Here is a 17,308-nt window from a genome sequence, read left to right on the forward strand (position 1 = left end):
GGGGATGGGGAATGTAGGTTTTAAATTTAAACCTGATGGGACACATGGTCTGGCAGCCAGAATTATTAAATATTTCGAATCTGGGTTCTTTTTTTTTTCCCTTTTTTAAAATAAGGCTCACTTGTCTGTGCCTGGTTAGGTTTTAGGGTACAGGAGTAGCAGCTGAAATGTGAATCCTAACCTGGTTCCCCCTGATGACTTCATCTTTGCTTTTTTCTTGTTTGGGTTTGTTCTGATTACTCCAATGCAAGACTATACCTATTTGGTCTTCCATTTGGTTTGAATTGAATTTATTTTAATACCATTCTGAATTCAATTGAATAATAATAAATGTCATGGGTTCGGGTCAGGTATCCGATCAAAGTGGGGAGACATCAAAGCGGGATGTCTTGGTACCCGGTCTTCACTGCCAGCAGTTATAAAGTGGCAGTTGTAGTTTTGTCTATTATTAATTATGTAACACACAAGTACACAAACACCACACAAAGCTACACAAACACCATGCAAAACAAGCCCTGGCGAGGGTCTGCAACCTCTGATCGCTCTTTTTCTTGTTCGTCAATATGTCTTCAGCAGATTTAATGCAGGAAATTTCCTCTCATACAGGGTACAGGAAACAATCAGTGAGAGCAACCTGGTACCAAGTCTATGGACTTCATAATTTTGATGCGAAAAGATTTTCTGCCACAATTCTGTTGACGATTCATTAAGAAGAAGCAAGTACTGCACCCACACTGCTCTTTTCAGAAGCATTCACTCAAATAAAATCCATCTCCACCTGAAAAATGTCAATATTTCTTCAGCCCTGAACTCTCGTTTAAAACAAGTTTTTATTGAGGACAGCAATTTCAAATTTAAGCGATTCAGGTCCAGGAGGAAATTTTGATGAAAGACAGGCTTTCCTTTCTGACTAATTACTGCCTGCCTCTGTTCTGTACCAACTTGAGTGCTCTCGTAATCAACCAGGGGCTCTACACATCGATATTTACACCCTCGTTGAAAATATAGTTTGGTCTGAAGTAATACTAATGTTAATAACTATTTTAATAGTACAGTATACTACTCAGGGTGAAATTGCACAGGTGTGTTCACTGGAAGAGGAAGAAGAGAATGTGACAAAGATACCGTTTCCAAAATAACTGTAATTCCATTTGACAGCTCTTTCAACTTCCTCTGAAGGGTACGTGGGAGAAAAGTGGAAACACCGCTGTGCCAGTATTACTTTCAGTATGATTGGTAAGAGGACTTTTCAATGGTAATTATAAAAATTCCCGAGGTAATTACAGTATAAATAGTTTCAAAACTTAAAAAAAAATTTTTTTGAAAACTTTGCATTACACTAGCTGCCATCGAGCATATGAAGCAACGCCAATTTGACAAACCCCAACACGATAGGACCGAAGGATACCTCACTGGTGATGTGCTCTTTGAGGTTCTGCTTTAGATATCCATATAATCAGGTCCGACTGAAGCTGTCGTCTGGTACAATGCAAACAGGGGGTGTTGCAAATAGTATAGTCCATATCACAGTCCATATCCAACTGAGGTGTAATCCATTACACAAAATTAAATAATTATCCCTCTGAAGAACATTAAGCTCGTTGTCATGTTTGCGAGCATCAGTTGGTGGACGTTAAATCTCACAGTATCCTTGATCGTGAAAACTAGCCAAGTTATCACTGGCAGAATAAACAAACAAGTAATAAAAACATTTTTTTCATGTAAAAGGATGTAGTGGGGACAATGTGCCAAAAACTATGTATTAAGCAAGGTAGGGATGGTCACAACACATTATCATGGAAAACCATCACCACAACTTTTGTGAACAATGGTTGTTCCCTGTCCATCCCTGCATCCCTTTACAATGACAGTGCATATTGATTGTGTCCATGTATGAATTTGACCAGTGGAACATTAAAGTCAAAACAAACACACACACACACACACACACACACACACACACACACACACACACACACACACACACACACACACACACACACACACACACACACACACACACACACCTTTAATTAATTGAACAGTATCGGCTATTCTTAATCTATAATAATGTGTGTGTGTGTGTGTGTGTGTGTGTGTGTCCTCAAAAACTCTAATACCATGAAACCTAGTGGACCCATACTCTGGATGCATACTACGGGAACTCCAAGGGAGTATGAGTGAAAATTGGCTGTTTGAGTTAATTAAAACAACCCTTTTGAAGATAATTAGTGGCTTACCTTCATGAAAGGCTTATCCTTTGTCAGCCCAACTTCATCACACAGGGATCTTAGCCACCATTGTGATTGGACGACTTAGGCCTAAGTCACATTTGCTCAACGGCGAGGATACGGCGACCATACGCCTTCTGAATTGACAGAAACGTGCGGTGGCCGCAGAGTATCTGCGGTGGCCTCAGGGTGGCCCTACGCCGTTTGGCTATCTTTTACAGGCCGTAGGGGTCGCTGTGGAATTATAACGCGGAGTTATAACTGTTTTCATTTCTACGTTGGCCGTAGCAATTCGACATGCCGTAGTTGTGACGTAGTTGTGTTCCACGTCGACCGTACGTAGGGCGGACGGTGGGCTTGCATTATTCGTGTGGCTGCCGTAGTCTCTTATCAATGAAAAATGAATTTTGCCCGAAAAACCGAATACATTTTAAAAAACCGAACACAACGAAGCGTTCATGTTTGTTCACGTGTCTCCCCCACCTGTTCGAGCCGCATCTTCGCACTTTGTTCATTCAGTTCGTCGGTGAAAGTCCTCATGAAAGCATCTCTCGTGTGTCGATCGCTACTTTACCTCGTGTTTTCACCTTGATTTTTGCTGTTTTTGTTTTTTACTCATCTTGTGTTTTAATTAATAACAAAAAAAACAATCCAATCACGTGATGTGACGGACTGTCGGGCAAGGATTTAATTTCACAGAAAAACCGGTTGTAATTTGGAATATCCATGATTACCTCAGCCCGATGCATTTGATGAAAGTGATTGTGGTTCTGGGGGCATCATGTTTGATGAGCTGCCCTGGGGGAAGCGCTCACAGAGTGCGCGAGCGATCGGAACCCAGGCCGGAGCACGAGCCTGTGTGGACCTTTGGATTGGTGATTGTACCAGTTTACATACAATACACCGCCACCGAAGGTCATTTACTCATCTTATTTTACCTTAAACATGGGGAATTTCAGTTGAAAGTGTCTTGAAAGTGGGTTTTCTTGGGGTCCAGGAACAGATTAATTCACTCCATTATTTCTTATTTGGAAAATAGTTTGGGAATCAAACTTTTTTCAATCCGAACAGCCTCCTGGAACGAATTCAATTCGGATTCTGGGGGCACCACGTACTGGTATATTCTGAACTGTTATATTTTTATTTCAGTAAAAAAAGAACTGGTATATATACCCACTCGTTACCGTCCATCTGGCCGCACGTTCGCCTTAGGGCCCCCTGCGGTCGCCTTGCGGGCACCTTGAGGCTACCTTGCGTCTGCCTTGAAAATTCTATGGCTGCCGCAGGGAAGCCCTAAGGTCACCGTGCGACATCAAATCAAAGACCATACGGCACCCCCACGTTTTTGATCTCCACAATTTCTAAATACGCCGGGCGGCTCCCCGAAAAATAAAAACATATGTGACTGCCACATTGTGTGACCGTAGAAATACTGTGGCCGCTGTATAATTGCTAGTGGCCGTAGATTTTGGAGACCCCACGACCGCTGTGGCAAATGTGACTTAGGCATAAATAATGCCTTGCCTTGGAAACACAATATTCTGTCTCGGACTAATTAAAGTATATCATTGAAATATGATTTTGGATTTGAGGATCGGATCTCGTGGACTAAATAAGTGTTGAAATCTGGAGTGAAATCTGGAAATTTAAAGAAATTAGCAATTCTTATAACTAAGCATATATATCTAACAAGCTTTAAGCAAGGCTGTGCACCTGCCTCCATACTTACATGAGAAACTCGAGGGGAGCACTCGGTAGAGTGCAAAACCTCCACCGCCAATACTGCTGGGTCACTCAAGTTAACCTTATATCTTATTCATTAAATATGACGTCAACAGTGCTGACAGAATTATAGTTCTTTTCTCCAACATTTTTTTTTTTGGGGGGGGGGGGGTTGGATATCACTTTAAACATGTAGAAATGCAAAAAAAAAAAAAATTCAAATAATCTTTCAAAATGGCCGCCATAGTGGCCATATTGGATTTTGGACAGAGTCCAAAATCTAATGGCATGGTCCTTGGACCATAACTAACCCCCCCCCCACCAAGTTTCGTCAAAATCCGTCGAGGAGTTTTTCCGCAATACTGTTCAAAATCAAACAAACAAACAAACAGAAAGGGGTGAAAACAGTAACCTCCGATCTTCGATGGCGGAGGTTAAAAATATGTAATTGCCAAAGCAATAAACTTAACTTTTTCTACTGTTTTTCCCAAAGTGTAACTTCATTGAGTGCAATGCAAATAATTAAGCAGGCGAAGGCTCCCGAGGCATTAGCAGTGGGCATGATGACCGCGGTTCAGTTCTCTGTAGGGACATCCCCAGAGAGAGGAAGGCACAATAACTTAGAGGATTAGAATGAGTAAAGCAACGGGAATAGTGAACTATGAATTCAAGGGAGAATTGAAAAATGTTTTCATTTTCTACAAAGCAATGAATCCCCACACCATAGCAGGATGGCCGAGAAGTACGCACACTCGCTCTTAGCTGTCTAGCCTGGGTTCAAATTGTGTCACCTTTTTTGTGTGATCTGCTTTCATTTCGGATGCAATTTCATTTCATTGGAAGCTTGGAGCAGTTATCTTCTGTATAAAACTGAATGACATGTTGTTTGTTTGTTTGTGACGCTAATCCTCTGGGCTCCCAAGGTTAATCACCACAAAACTTTGCAGGATCAATTTTTTACCATGATGCACCGAACTTGGGGGTTTCAAAGTCATTTTCTCACAATTCATAACTCATAAACACATGAGTTACCTCCTGTCATGGGGAATGGGTGGGAGTCTGGAGGGAGGGGTGGGGAAGGAGTCCGGAGGGAGAGGAATGGGTTGGGAGTGTGGAGGGAGAGGAAGGGGTGGTGTGGTACAGGAGTCCGGAGATAGGGGAGGTGGGAAGAGGGAGGGAAAAGGGTGCAGTGCGAGTCCAGAGGGGGTGTGGGAGGAGGGAGGGGAAGGGGTTGGTGGGAGTCTGGAGGTGGGGTGGCATGGAAGGATTAAGCCTGGTTTGGGATCTTACGGTCTTGAGTTTGAGCCCTTCCAGCTGCTGATTTAACACCAGGTGGGGTTGACGCAGCCTAACATACTTCAAAGGTTGGCAAAATGAGTATCAGTGTACTGGTATAGGGGCACAGCATCAGCGGCATAGTCATGCCGTAACAAAATGAGAAGAAGAAGAAGAAGAAGAAGAACAAGAAGAAGAAGAACAAGAAGAAGAAGAACAAGAAGAAGAAGAAGAAGAACAAGAACAAGAACAAGAAGAAGAAGAACAAGAACAAGAAGAAGAAGAAGAAGAAGAAGAAGAAGAAGAAGAAGAAGAAGAAGAAGAAGAAGAAGAAGAAGAAGAAGAAGAACAAGAAGAACAAGAAGAAGAACAAGAAGAAGAACAAGAAGAAGAACAAGAAGAAGAACAAGAAGAAGAACAAGAAGAAGAAGAAGAAGAAGAAGAAGAACAAGAAGAATTAAAGGATTGCTGTAAATGATGTAAATTTCCCAACATCCTGCATTCAACTTTATTTAAATTTCGCACACACACACACACACACACACACACACACACACACACACACACACACACACACACACACACACACACACACACACACACACACACACACACACACACACACACACACACACACACTCTCTCATGTGCAGCCTTGAGGCTGCTGGTTGCATTATTGGTTAGGAACATGGCTATTCCGCTGATGCAGTCCCTATTAGCAGTGCACTGGTGCTCATTTCGCCAACCTCGGAGAGGATGACAGGCTGGGGTCAACCCCAGCTGGTGTTAATTCAGCAGCAAACCGGGCTCAAACTCAGGACCCTAGAAATATAATTTCAAAAACATTTGAAATTATTTTTTAATTTCAACTTCACGACATCAATAATATACCCAAAAGGAACCTCCATGCCAAATATCAGCATCCTAGTACACATATTAAATGAATGGCAAGCTTCGAAATAACTTGCACCAAAAACTTTAACATTTTCATGCTCATGCTGATGTTGACGCTGACGCTGACGCTGACGCTAACGCTCACTCTGGGGGTATCGCTATAGCTCTCTGTTCTTCGAACAGGCGAGCTCAAAATGGAATGCGAGGAAAAACAAAATCTAATTTTGAGGCACCTCCACACAGACTTTGATACAAACAAGGGGACAGATAAAACAAAGAAAAACCCTTCCTTTATCCAAGCACTTATCTGTGTGCCCAGGGATGAGTTTAGGGAGCTTGAAGGTCACCAAACCGCTTCGTCATTGTGTGGGAAATTGCGCCCAAAATGGCACGCAGCCACTCTCTGGGCGGGCAAATGTACAGGAGGCAATTCTTCAACACCAGGGCTCAAAAACCGTTGTGCAACTTCTTTCATCAATCGCACTTGCCAACACCGCTGCCCTGCAAAATGGTGCCGTCTCTTTCCCCGATAGCACAACACGAAGCTTCGAGGCTGGTCTCACACGATCCAGCCAACAGTCAATGGCCACGTCTTGCTCCACCATGCAAGCCAATTCGCCTCAGCACAAACACAAGAATCAGGCAGCCTTCTTCACCATGTCGAGAAAAAAGCCAGCCATAATGCCCTTCTCTTTCAACCACCTTCTCTGCCTCTCTCGCTTCTGTCCAGCTCCGAACCTAACTCCCTGCCTTCTTGTCGCCCAACGCAAGACTCTCTGACCACGATCCTCACTCACTACTCTTCTCTCTGACGTCACACCCATTAATCATCCACTCCGGAGGCGTGGTTTGCTCGCTGTCTCCCTGGAGGTGGGGTTTCTTACCTGCTTGGACATGCAGCTCGGTGGTTGTTGTTTTAAGGAGGTGATCCCTTTTTATTGCTGGTCTTGAAATGCAAAAACATAGGAAAAGGTCATGTGGGGGGGGGGGGTGGGGGTGGGGGGGAAAATCACATACTGGGAGCAATTATCCTTAAACCCCTACCTAATTAATACCGCACCACCCCCATGTGGTGACAATTACCACTTAAGCTCAGTTTCCCTACTTAGTTTACATAGAGACGTCTCCTACACGTCCACAGACCAAGGAACTCTACACAATCCTATCTTTTCTATGAAATACCTCCATCTACCCCACAAACATAACACATTAAATCATGCACATTGTACCTTAAATATAACATGTCCACCAACCAGGAGGACCACCACTCACCTCTGGATCAAACTGCTATTCAAATATTCAAACGGTTACTTCTAACAAATTTTCATCTGTCTCCTCGCAATCACTGAAATTGGTTTGAAATATAAATATATATATTTGTATTGTTTTTTTTTAAACAGCCCGAGTTCTTCACACTCCCAAAATTAACAATATTTGTTCTCGAATTTTATTGTGAAAAGCAAAGGGACCTCCTGTCATGGGGACCTTCCCTATAACACAAAGGGAAGTGTTATAGTTGCTGTAATAAGTTCACAATTGAAAAACTATCACACAAAAGGTGAAAAAACGCCATCGTTTTTCGTTTTGAAATACAGGCAAAAACATGACGGAAATCACCTTTGCCAGCACCGATTGCCAACCAAGATGGCACCCGGTATCTACACCGCACTGTGTGTTATGAATGGCAATGAGCGTCCGATGTAGTTTTAGTTCAGTGAATCAGTCCCGTCGCATTTTTTAAAATCAGAATTATTTCTGATGGCCCTTTGCAACCCTACTGAGAACACCACGCAACCCTGATTTAGGTCCTGCCCTGAGGTTGGGAACCTATGCAGTGAACCCCTGAAGCAAACCCGGTCTGTAATGAATCACGAGATGTGAAACCAACAGGTTGTGATGAACGAAGAACAATAACTTGACATGCTGGTGTCCATTGTCTTTCATTGTGACGTCAGGATGATGAAATTGAATAAGTGTTTTTTTTTTTAATTCCATGTCTTATAACACCAGTTATTCAGCCAAAGTGCCAGAATTCTTCATCTTTTTCTGTATGCAGTTAAAGGTTGTGGGGGGGGGGGGGAGGTAACATTTTGACTGAGGGCATGGCTGTACTGCTGATACAATCTCTCTGCTTGTTGGGACAGGAAGTTGTTCATGGTGCCTGTGATAGCTCGCCTACTCTTCGTGAAGGACCCCATGGAAGCCTAAACGTTCACCAATGAATGCCGGCAGAAGGAACGCCCATCCGAGGGACGGGCACACATTGATGAATCACCCTGCCGATGAAACACCAGAATGAGTTTATAGCTGGGTCGGGATTCAAGCCCAGGCTAGACAGCTTCGAGGCAAGTGTGCATACCTCCATAGTCTCAGGAGTTGGCCATCCTGCTAGCCCAACATGCCTTTATAAATTCAGCTTGGATATTTCCAGCTGGGAATTTGGCTCTGAGGACTAGCCCACAATGGCCAACCCCAGAATTTTAACATCCACCATCTAGATACAGATGGAAAAGGCCATTATGACTACATCTGGAGGACAGCATGCTCCGACATGCAGCACCCACCACCACTTCTTGCTGGCACTGCAGTGGGATGGTAATTTTAGTCTGTTCCGATTCCACGTCGAACAAAATAAAGGACAGGAGAACTCAGAGCTGAGCAACGGGTCGTGGGATCTCTGATGTGGTTACTGAATTTGCCAGTCACCGTCAAAGGAATTAACGTTTTGGGGGGGGGGGGGGATGAGGACAAGCGAATGGGGGAGGAAGGGGGTAAATAGAGGAAATGGGGGTAAGGAAGGGGTGGAGGAGAAAGGGGAACATCAAAATGGTCTGGGAAACGGAAAGCACTGGTGTTACTTCAGCTGGTTCTCGTTACCAAGACCTCTGACACCTTACAAAAGAACTTGATGCGACAGGAACTTCCTGCCCCAAGCGAAGGGAAACGTTTTCTGTGGAAATACAAACCTCCCTAAATATTCCGTGCCATCTGCTTTATGGATCTCAGATGTGATTGCTGCTTCCCTCGCAGCAGAACTTGCGTCATGGAGAACAAGCATGAGCAACGTGGACCTTATTCTTGAGAGAGCCGTCATTGCCGTCATCATAAAGAACGGCTCGTCTGAAGAGGCACAGATCTGTGACATGATAACGTCACACGTAATGGATGCGTTGTATTACCATCCGTCACTCAATACATGACGTAACAGAACTCGGAGGCCTTCGAGGCCAGCCATCCCTTCAAGTACAAACGCAAGCAAGAATTCTTCTTCAAGCAAGAACCTCTGAATTACAATGAAGCCTCAAAAACTCCCACGAACTCGACGAGATGGTATTCATGGAATACTTACTCCGCACCTGTCTTGAGAAGGACTCGGTGCAAGGCAGCTCTTCTGGCGTCCGTCTGTCTGACGTCGATGTATTCGGTCATTACTTATGCAATTTTCCAAGGATGTCTCAGAGTAATGATCATAGCATCTATCTATAATTCCAACAATCTACGTGTGTCTGTCTGTCTGTGACCGCTGTTTCTTGACAACCGCCGGTCCGATCTAATTGAAACTTGCCAGGTATATTGCAGGGGACCTGAGTATGTGCCCTTTCAAGGTTTGATATTAATCGGACAAGTGGTTCCCAAGTTATGGCCATTTATTTACCAAACCAATGACAGGACACGGTGCTATGACATCACAATTTTTTTTTGCACGTACGGGCACGCGAGAGCGAAGGAACGGCCTGTGTGGTTGTTGTTTCTGGTACGCGGTTTTTTTGTTTGTTTGTTTTTTGCACGTACGGCCACGCACGTACAAGCACACACGTACAGCCACGCACGTACGGGCACGCGAGAGCGAAGGAACGGCCTGTGTGGTTGTTGTTTCTGGTAAGCGGTTTGAGTTTTTTGTTTTTGTTTTTTGCACGTACGGCCACGCACGTACAAGCACACACGTACAGGCCCGCACTAGTATTAATAATAACATTACAGTATTGCGAAATAATATTAATCATGATATGAACATGAATAATATAATAGGACGATAATTGGCAGTAATAAAATAAATAACCTGACCCCCCCACCCCCTCCTGTAGATAAATGTCAAATTATTTCATGTGATTATAATAACGATCACCTCCTTATCTTACCGCCAGCCGTAAACAATTCACATGAAAAGCTGATCCACGCAGTGTGCTCCATTATCAATCAGCAAGCTGTCGCTTGCAGAGCCATCCGTTTCTTATCAAACGTTTCGTCGGACTGCTTGCTTGCAATGTTCCAATCAGTTGTCGTTGTGAAGGTCATGTTGAGGAATTTTTTTCAGATGAGATTCTGTACTAGGCGGTGTAGTTGTCGTTGTGAAGGTCATGTTGAGGAATTTTTTTTTTTCAGATGAGACTCTGTTCTAGGCGGTGTAGTTGTTGTTGTGAAGGTAATGTTGAGATCATATTAATTTTTTTAGATGAGATCCTGTTCTAGGCGGTGTAGTTGTCGTTGTGAAGGGAATGTTGAGGTTTTTTTCAGATGAGATCCTGTTCTAGGCGGTGTAGTTGTTGTTGTGAAGGTAATGTTGAGGTATAATATTGAGGTAATATTAATTTTTTTAGACGTGATCCTGTTCTTGGCGGTGTAGTTGTGGTTGTGAAGGTAATGTTGTGGAATTTTTTTTTTCAGATGAGATCCTGTTCGAGGCGGTGTAGTAGTTGTTGTGAAGGTAATGTTGAGGTATAATGTTGAGGTAATATTTTTTTTTTTTAGATGAGATCCTGTTCTAGGCGGTGTAGTTGCTGTTGTGAAGGTAATGTTGAGGTATAATGTTGAGGTAATATTTATTTTTTCAGATGACATCCTGTTCTAGGCGGTGTAGTTGTTGTTGTGAAGGTAATGTTGAGGTATAATGTTGAGGTAATATTTTTTTTTTTCAGATGAGATCCTGTTCTAGGTGGTGTAGTTGTTGTTGTGATGGTAATGTTGAGGTATAATGTTGAGGTAATATTTATTTTTTCAGATGAGATCCTGTTCTCGGCGGTGTAGTTGTTGTGAAGGTAATGTTGAGGTATAATGTTGAGGTAATATTTATTTTTTCAGATGAGATCCTGTTCTCGGCGGTGTAGTTGTTGTTGTGAAGGTAATGTTAAGGTAAAATTTTGAGGTAATATTTATTTTTTTAGATGCGATCCTGTTCTAGGCGGTGTAGTTGATGTTGTGAATGTAATGTTTAGGTAATATTTTTTTTTTCATGGCAAAAAGACTTTAATTTGATATAGGGCAATTCCACGTAATAATGGACATGAAGCATAAAATTGGAAAATGTATTTTTCAAAAGGATTTCTGTTGGACGGTGTTTGGTTTGGTCTGAATTGTCATCATTTATGCGACATTTACTCTGTGGATGATGTCACGTGATTTGGCGGCCATCTTGAAAGAACTGCCTCAACGTCTTCCAACAGTAAGTCATTCTGCCTGTTATCATTTTGTCGAAAATGTTACGTCCGTTACAGTGAACTTTTCAAAATATTTTAACAAACAACGGACAGATCGTATCGTTAGAATATAGAAAGTATGCTGCTAATGCTTAGTTTGCTTACCGTGGATGAAAGGTATACTACAAATTCGTTATTTCGCAGGATTTAAGAATTGTGCTATGGCCAGTTTTAGTTGTGTTCATTTCGATGTTACGTCCGTTACGCCACTTAAATGTTGATTTTTGCTTTCGTAGTAGACGACACGGTGGAGTTTGTACCAATAACAGAAAGCCATCGAGACTAATTCCGATATGTAATAAAGAAACACTCCGTAATATGGCCAACCTTTTCAAAATTTCAACATTAGTGATGCAATTTTTGTCTCAATGTTACATCCGTTATGCTGGGATTACCCTATATTTAAGAAGCGAATGTAAGAATAATTCTATGTTCGCTTCTGAAATGAATGCGAGGGAAAAACCTTCAGAGTGTAGGCTTTATTTCACTTGATTGAAGCCGCTTTTACAGACACATCAGGGAATACATGTGCAGCAAGGAATACATGTGTAGCAAGGAGTACATGTGCAGCAAGGTATACACGTGCAGTCGATCACCGCAAAATAAATCAGCAATTAGCACGGAGTCCGGTATACTCTCAATTCCTACCATTCAACGAGCACCAAGTGAACCACCACCGTAAATGACAATGCCCCAGGGACAATCCCACCGACCGCGCGGAATCTCGGTTTTATCTGTCCCGTGTGCGAGTCGCGCGACATGTGATCATGCGTCACATCCTTCAATTCTTCACATTCTCCCCATCTTTAAAATGTAACTCGAGGCTCAACTAACGCACCATGATTAATTCAACGCTATAGGAGTATACATTTCAAGCAGCGCGAACTATTTAAACTACAGAAGCATACATTCCAAGCAGTGAGGATTATTTTGAGTTATAGGAACATGGTAAGGTGCCATCGAGGGATGCCGATAATCCCCTTTACAGATCGAGTCGGTGAGGGGGTTTTATCCGTCGACCTCTCCGGGAGTAAATGGTGGTTTCACTTGAGGGAGGCTTCCGATCCTCTTGGGGAGCCTCGACTCGTGCCGGGGATGACTTCTCGATCGCTCTCGGGTGGAACGCGGCAGCTCCATCGCCACCATTCCCGGGTGGAGTTCCTGGGGAGGGAATGTCAGAGGGAGGAGTACCAGATGGAGGAGTACCTGCGGGAGCCAGATGGCGAACCGACAGTGGTCATCCTGCCATCAGGAAGTCTAACATGAGCATACTCAGGATTAGCATCGATGAGTTTGACCTCCTCCACCATGAGTTCATACTTGCTTTGTCGTACCGGGCGCTTCATGAACACTGTTCCAGGATAGGTTAGCCAGTTGGGCACCGATTGGCTGTCAACATAACGTCGTTGGTGAGTAAACATTCGTTCGTGAGGAGTAGCATTGGTGGACGTACAGAGCAAAGAGCGTTTGGAATTCAGAGCTTCAAGTTGGGTAACCTCCCACCGCTCGGGGCCCAGTCCTCTCGATTTCAGCGCCAGGGTTACGGCTTTCCAAATGACTCCATTATACCGTTCCACCTGACCATTACCCTGTGAGTTGTAACCCGTCGCTCGACTAGTTGCTAAGCCGTGCTCAAATAGGAACTGTTTTAGCCCGGCCGACATGAAACACGGCCCTCTGTCTGAATGTATGTATGAAGGTTTCCCAAACATGGCGAAGAGGTCAGACAGACATTTCACGACAGTGCCCGAGGTCATATCCGAGCACGGAAATGCGAATGGGAACCTTGAGTATTCATCAACAACTGTGAATATGTATCTGTTGTCTGTCTCGCTCGGCAGGGGCCCTTTGAAGTCGATATTTAGTCTCTCGAAGGGAGAAGTGGCCTTGATCAATCTGCCGGGAGCGGCGCCATAGAATCTGGGTTTTAGTTCAGCACAAACAGGGCAAGAAGCATTCATTTGTTTAATATCTTCGATAGAATAGGGAAGGTTTTGTCTGCGCACGAAATGTGCCATTCTGGTTACCCCCGGGTGGCACAGAGACCCATGAAGGTCTTGCAAAGCCCGACTGATTGTCGCTGAATACCACGGAATTACCGATATCATCTTTGAGGCTGTGGAAAGCTTTTACAACAGCGACATCTGGTGGGAAGTTTTTGCAATGCACCAGGGGATGTATTTTTTCAGAATATTGGGGGATCCATCTAGCATAGTAAGCGAACATCCCGATCACCCGACTCATCGTCTGCAGGTCCTGAGGTGGGGGTAGCTCACGAAGTGGGCGCAATCGTTCAGGATCGGGCTTTATCGTGTCGTCTGCTATTGTGTAGCCGAGAAGGTCAATTGACCTTGCCGAGAATACGCATTTCTCGTAGTTGAGGGTCAGATTATATTTTCTAGCAATGCTCAAGAATCTGTCCAGATTCATATCATGTTCCCCCCCGATCCTTACCGCACACCGTGACATTGTCCACGTAAACAAAAGTGTCTTTGAGGTTTTCATCCGAGATGATGTCGTCCATAACTCGTTGGAAGCAAGCTACTCCATTAGTGACACCGAACGGAATCCTCCTGAATTGATAGAGGCGTCTACCTGCTTGGAACGCGGTGTAAGGTTTGTCTTCCTCTCGAATGGGAAGTTGATTATAGGCGCTTCGCAAATCGATGGTGCTGAATATTTTGTAATTGGCCACGCGTTCGACCATCTCGTCTATGTGCGGCAAAGGGTAGGCATCGAGTTGGGTGAAGCGATTGACCGTTTGAGAGTAATCGACAACCATTCATTTCTTATGGTTCTGGTTGGTGGTCATCAACACCTGTGCGCGCCATGGCGAATCGCTCGGTTCTATAATACCTTCTTCCAGTAATCGCTTGGTCTCAGAAGTGATGAAGTTCATATCGGCAGTGGTATATCGTCGCGATTTGATCGCTATCGGTTTACAGTCCGGCGACAAGTGAGCAAACAGCAGGGGGGACGATACCTCTGCGGTGGTCAGAGCATTTAGAATTAGACGAGGTTTGCTTCCTCCAAAGGGTATTTCGACGCTCGCGTGCTGCTTGAGGACATTATGACCCAGAATTACATCTGCGCATAAATCACGAAGCACCAGTACCCTTACATCCCGATGCGTGTACCCTTTTACGTCCAACTCAACATTGCAGTACCCTCGTAAGTGGGACTGTAGTGATGTGGTGGCCATGCATACCGTATTGTCTGTCGGGTGGATCTTCCATTTCCTGCCCTTCACTAGCGAGCTGTTGACGAAACTTTCAGGGCTACCGGTATCAATCAGAGCCTCGGCCATATGCCCGTTAATTCGTACGTTGATGATAACTTTGGATAGATTCCCCCGTGAAGCTGCTGTTACTTTCTTTTGTGAGTAGAGAGCCGCAGAAGTGGGTTTATTTCTTCTAAGAGTAGATTTGCATACCCTGGCATAATGCCCTTTCTTGTCACAATTCATGCATGTGGCATCCCTGGCGGGGCATTTGTTGCAGGGGTGTCTTTTATACCCACAAAAGAAGCATTTACCAACCGAAGCAGTTGCTGAGGAGTTTGTCGAGGTCTGGGTATCCGATTCCTTGGGTTTATCTCCATCCTCAGTGTCGGAGGTGCCCCGGGGGGTTCCTTGAGTTTCCGCCGTAGCAGCGTTCATTAGCAACACCGGTATCCCATATGACTCAGATTGCTGCTGAGCCGTATCCATGGCTCAGGCCTGGTCAGCTACCATTTCAAGAGTGGGTTGTGCTTTCTCCAGTAAGCGTTGCCGAATGGGGGCTGACCTGAGCCCTTGGATGAACGCCTCTCTGGTTGCTTCATCTCGGTGTTCCTCGGCGGTTACAGCCCAGAAACTGCAGTCTTTGCCCAACTGCCTCAGAGCTTGCAGGAACTGATCAATTGTCTCCCTGGCTGCTTGCCTGCGTGTGTTGAGAAGATGTCGTATGTATACCTTGTTGTTGCGCTTCACGTAGAGCGCCCGCAGCACGTCGATCGCTGCGTAGTAGGTGTCACACTCCGAGAAGAGCCTGAATACACTGGGCGAGACATGGTTTACAAGTGCGGCCAATTTGTCGGCTCCCTCTTCAATAATGGTCAGATAGTGTGAGAAGGAACGGAACCAATGCGACCATTTCATTTCCGAGTCAGTAGCGTTTGGGTCTGCATCGAACCTGCATCGGCTTGTAGATCTTGTCCATCGTCGGTTGATGGAGCCGAAGGGATCAAGTGAAATAAATTGAAATGAATGCGAGGGAAAAACCTTCGGAGTGTAGGCTTTATTTCACTTGATTGAAGCCGCTTCTACTGACACATCAGGGAATACATGTGCAGCAAGGTATACACGTGCAGTCGATCACCGCAAAATAAATCAGCAATTAGCACGGAGTCCGGTATACTCTCAATTCTTACCATTCAACGAGCACCAAGTGAACCACCGCCGTAAATGACAATGCCCCAGGGACAATCCCGCGCGGAATCTCGGTTTTATCTGTCCCGTGTGTGAGCCGCGCGACATGTGATCACGTGTCACATCCTTCAATTCATCACATTACCCTATATTTAAGAAGAGAATGTAAGAATAATTCTATGTTCGCTTCTAGGCTTTGCCTATTCCATATTACCTCAACATTACCTTCACAACAACAACTACACCGCCTAGAACAGGATCTCATCTGAAAAAAACCTCAACATTCCCTTCACAACGACAACTACACCGCCTAGAACAGGATCTCATCTGAAAAAAAATAAATATTACCTCAACATTATACCTCAACATTACCTTCACAACAACAACTACACTGCCAAGAACAGGATCTCATCTGAAAAAATAAATATTACCTCAACATTACCTTCACAACAATAACTACACCACCAAGAACAGGATCTCATGTGAAAAAAAAAATCCTCAACATTACCTTCACAACAACAACTACACCGCCAAGAACAGGATCTCATCTGAAAAAAAAAATCCTCAACATTACCTTCACAACAACAACTACACCGCCTAGAACAGGATCTCATCTGAAAAAATAAATATTACCTCAACATTTTACCTCAACATTACCTTCACAACAACATCTACACTGCCTAGAACAGGATCTCATCTGAAAAAAATAAATATTACCTCAACATTACCTTCACATCAACAACACCGCCGAGAACAGGATCTCATCTGAAAAAATAAATATTACCTCAACATTATACGTCAACATTACCTTCACAACAACAACTACACTGCCAAGAACAGGATCTCATCTGAAAAAATTAATATTACCTCAACATTACCTTCATAACAATAACTACACCACCAAGAACAGGATCTCGTCTGAAAAAAAATAAAATCCTCAACATTACCTTCACAACAACAACTACACCGCCAAGAACAGGATCTCATCTGAAAAAAAAAATCCTCAACATTACCTTCACAACAACAACTACACCGCCTAGAACAGGATCTCATCTGAAAAAATAAATATTACCTCAACATTACCTTCACAACAACATCTACACTGCCTAGAACAGGATCTCATCTGAAAAAAATAAATATTACCTCAACGTTACCTTCACAACAACAACTACACTGCCTAGAACAGGATCTCATCTGAAAAAATAAATATTGCCTCAACATTATACCTCAACATTACCTTCACAACAACTACACCGCCAAAAACAGGATCTCATCTGAAAAAATCAATATTACCTCAACATTAC

The 17,308-nt window shown here is 43.8% G+C and overlaps 1 protein-coding gene and 1 long non-coding RNA gene across 2 annotated transcripts in view; one reads left to right on the forward strand and one right to left on the reverse strand.

The window, feature by feature from the left end:
• LOC147026457 (uncharacterized) overlaps positions 1-10,409 on the reverse strand; it is a 121,368-nt gene extending 110,959 nt beyond the window's left edge. Inside the window, exon 1 of the mRNA XM_085881890.1 lies at positions 10,262-10,409. The gene's annotated coding sequence lies outside the window, so the exon portion shown is untranslated. The remainder of the gene's footprint in view (positions 1-10,261) is intronic.
• A 105-nt stretch (positions 10,410-10,514) lies between these two features.
• Positions 10,515-17,308, forward strand: part of LOC147026458 (uncharacterized) — an 89,317-nt gene continuing 82,523 nt past the window's right edge. The window contains exon 1 of the long non-coding RNA XR_015058363.1: positions 10,515-11,562. This is a non-coding gene — a long non-coding RNA (uncharacterized LOC147026458). The remainder of the gene's footprint in view (positions 11,563-17,308) is intronic.

This window comes from Eptatretus burgeri, chromosome 5 (assembly GCF_056783735.1).
Source record: "Eptatretus burgeri isolate ZD-2024b chromosome 5, Ebu_testis_v1, whole genome shotgun sequence".
Taxonomy (NCBI): Eukaryota; Metazoa; Chordata; class Myxini; order Myxiniformes; family Myxinidae; genus Eptatretus; species Eptatretus burgeri.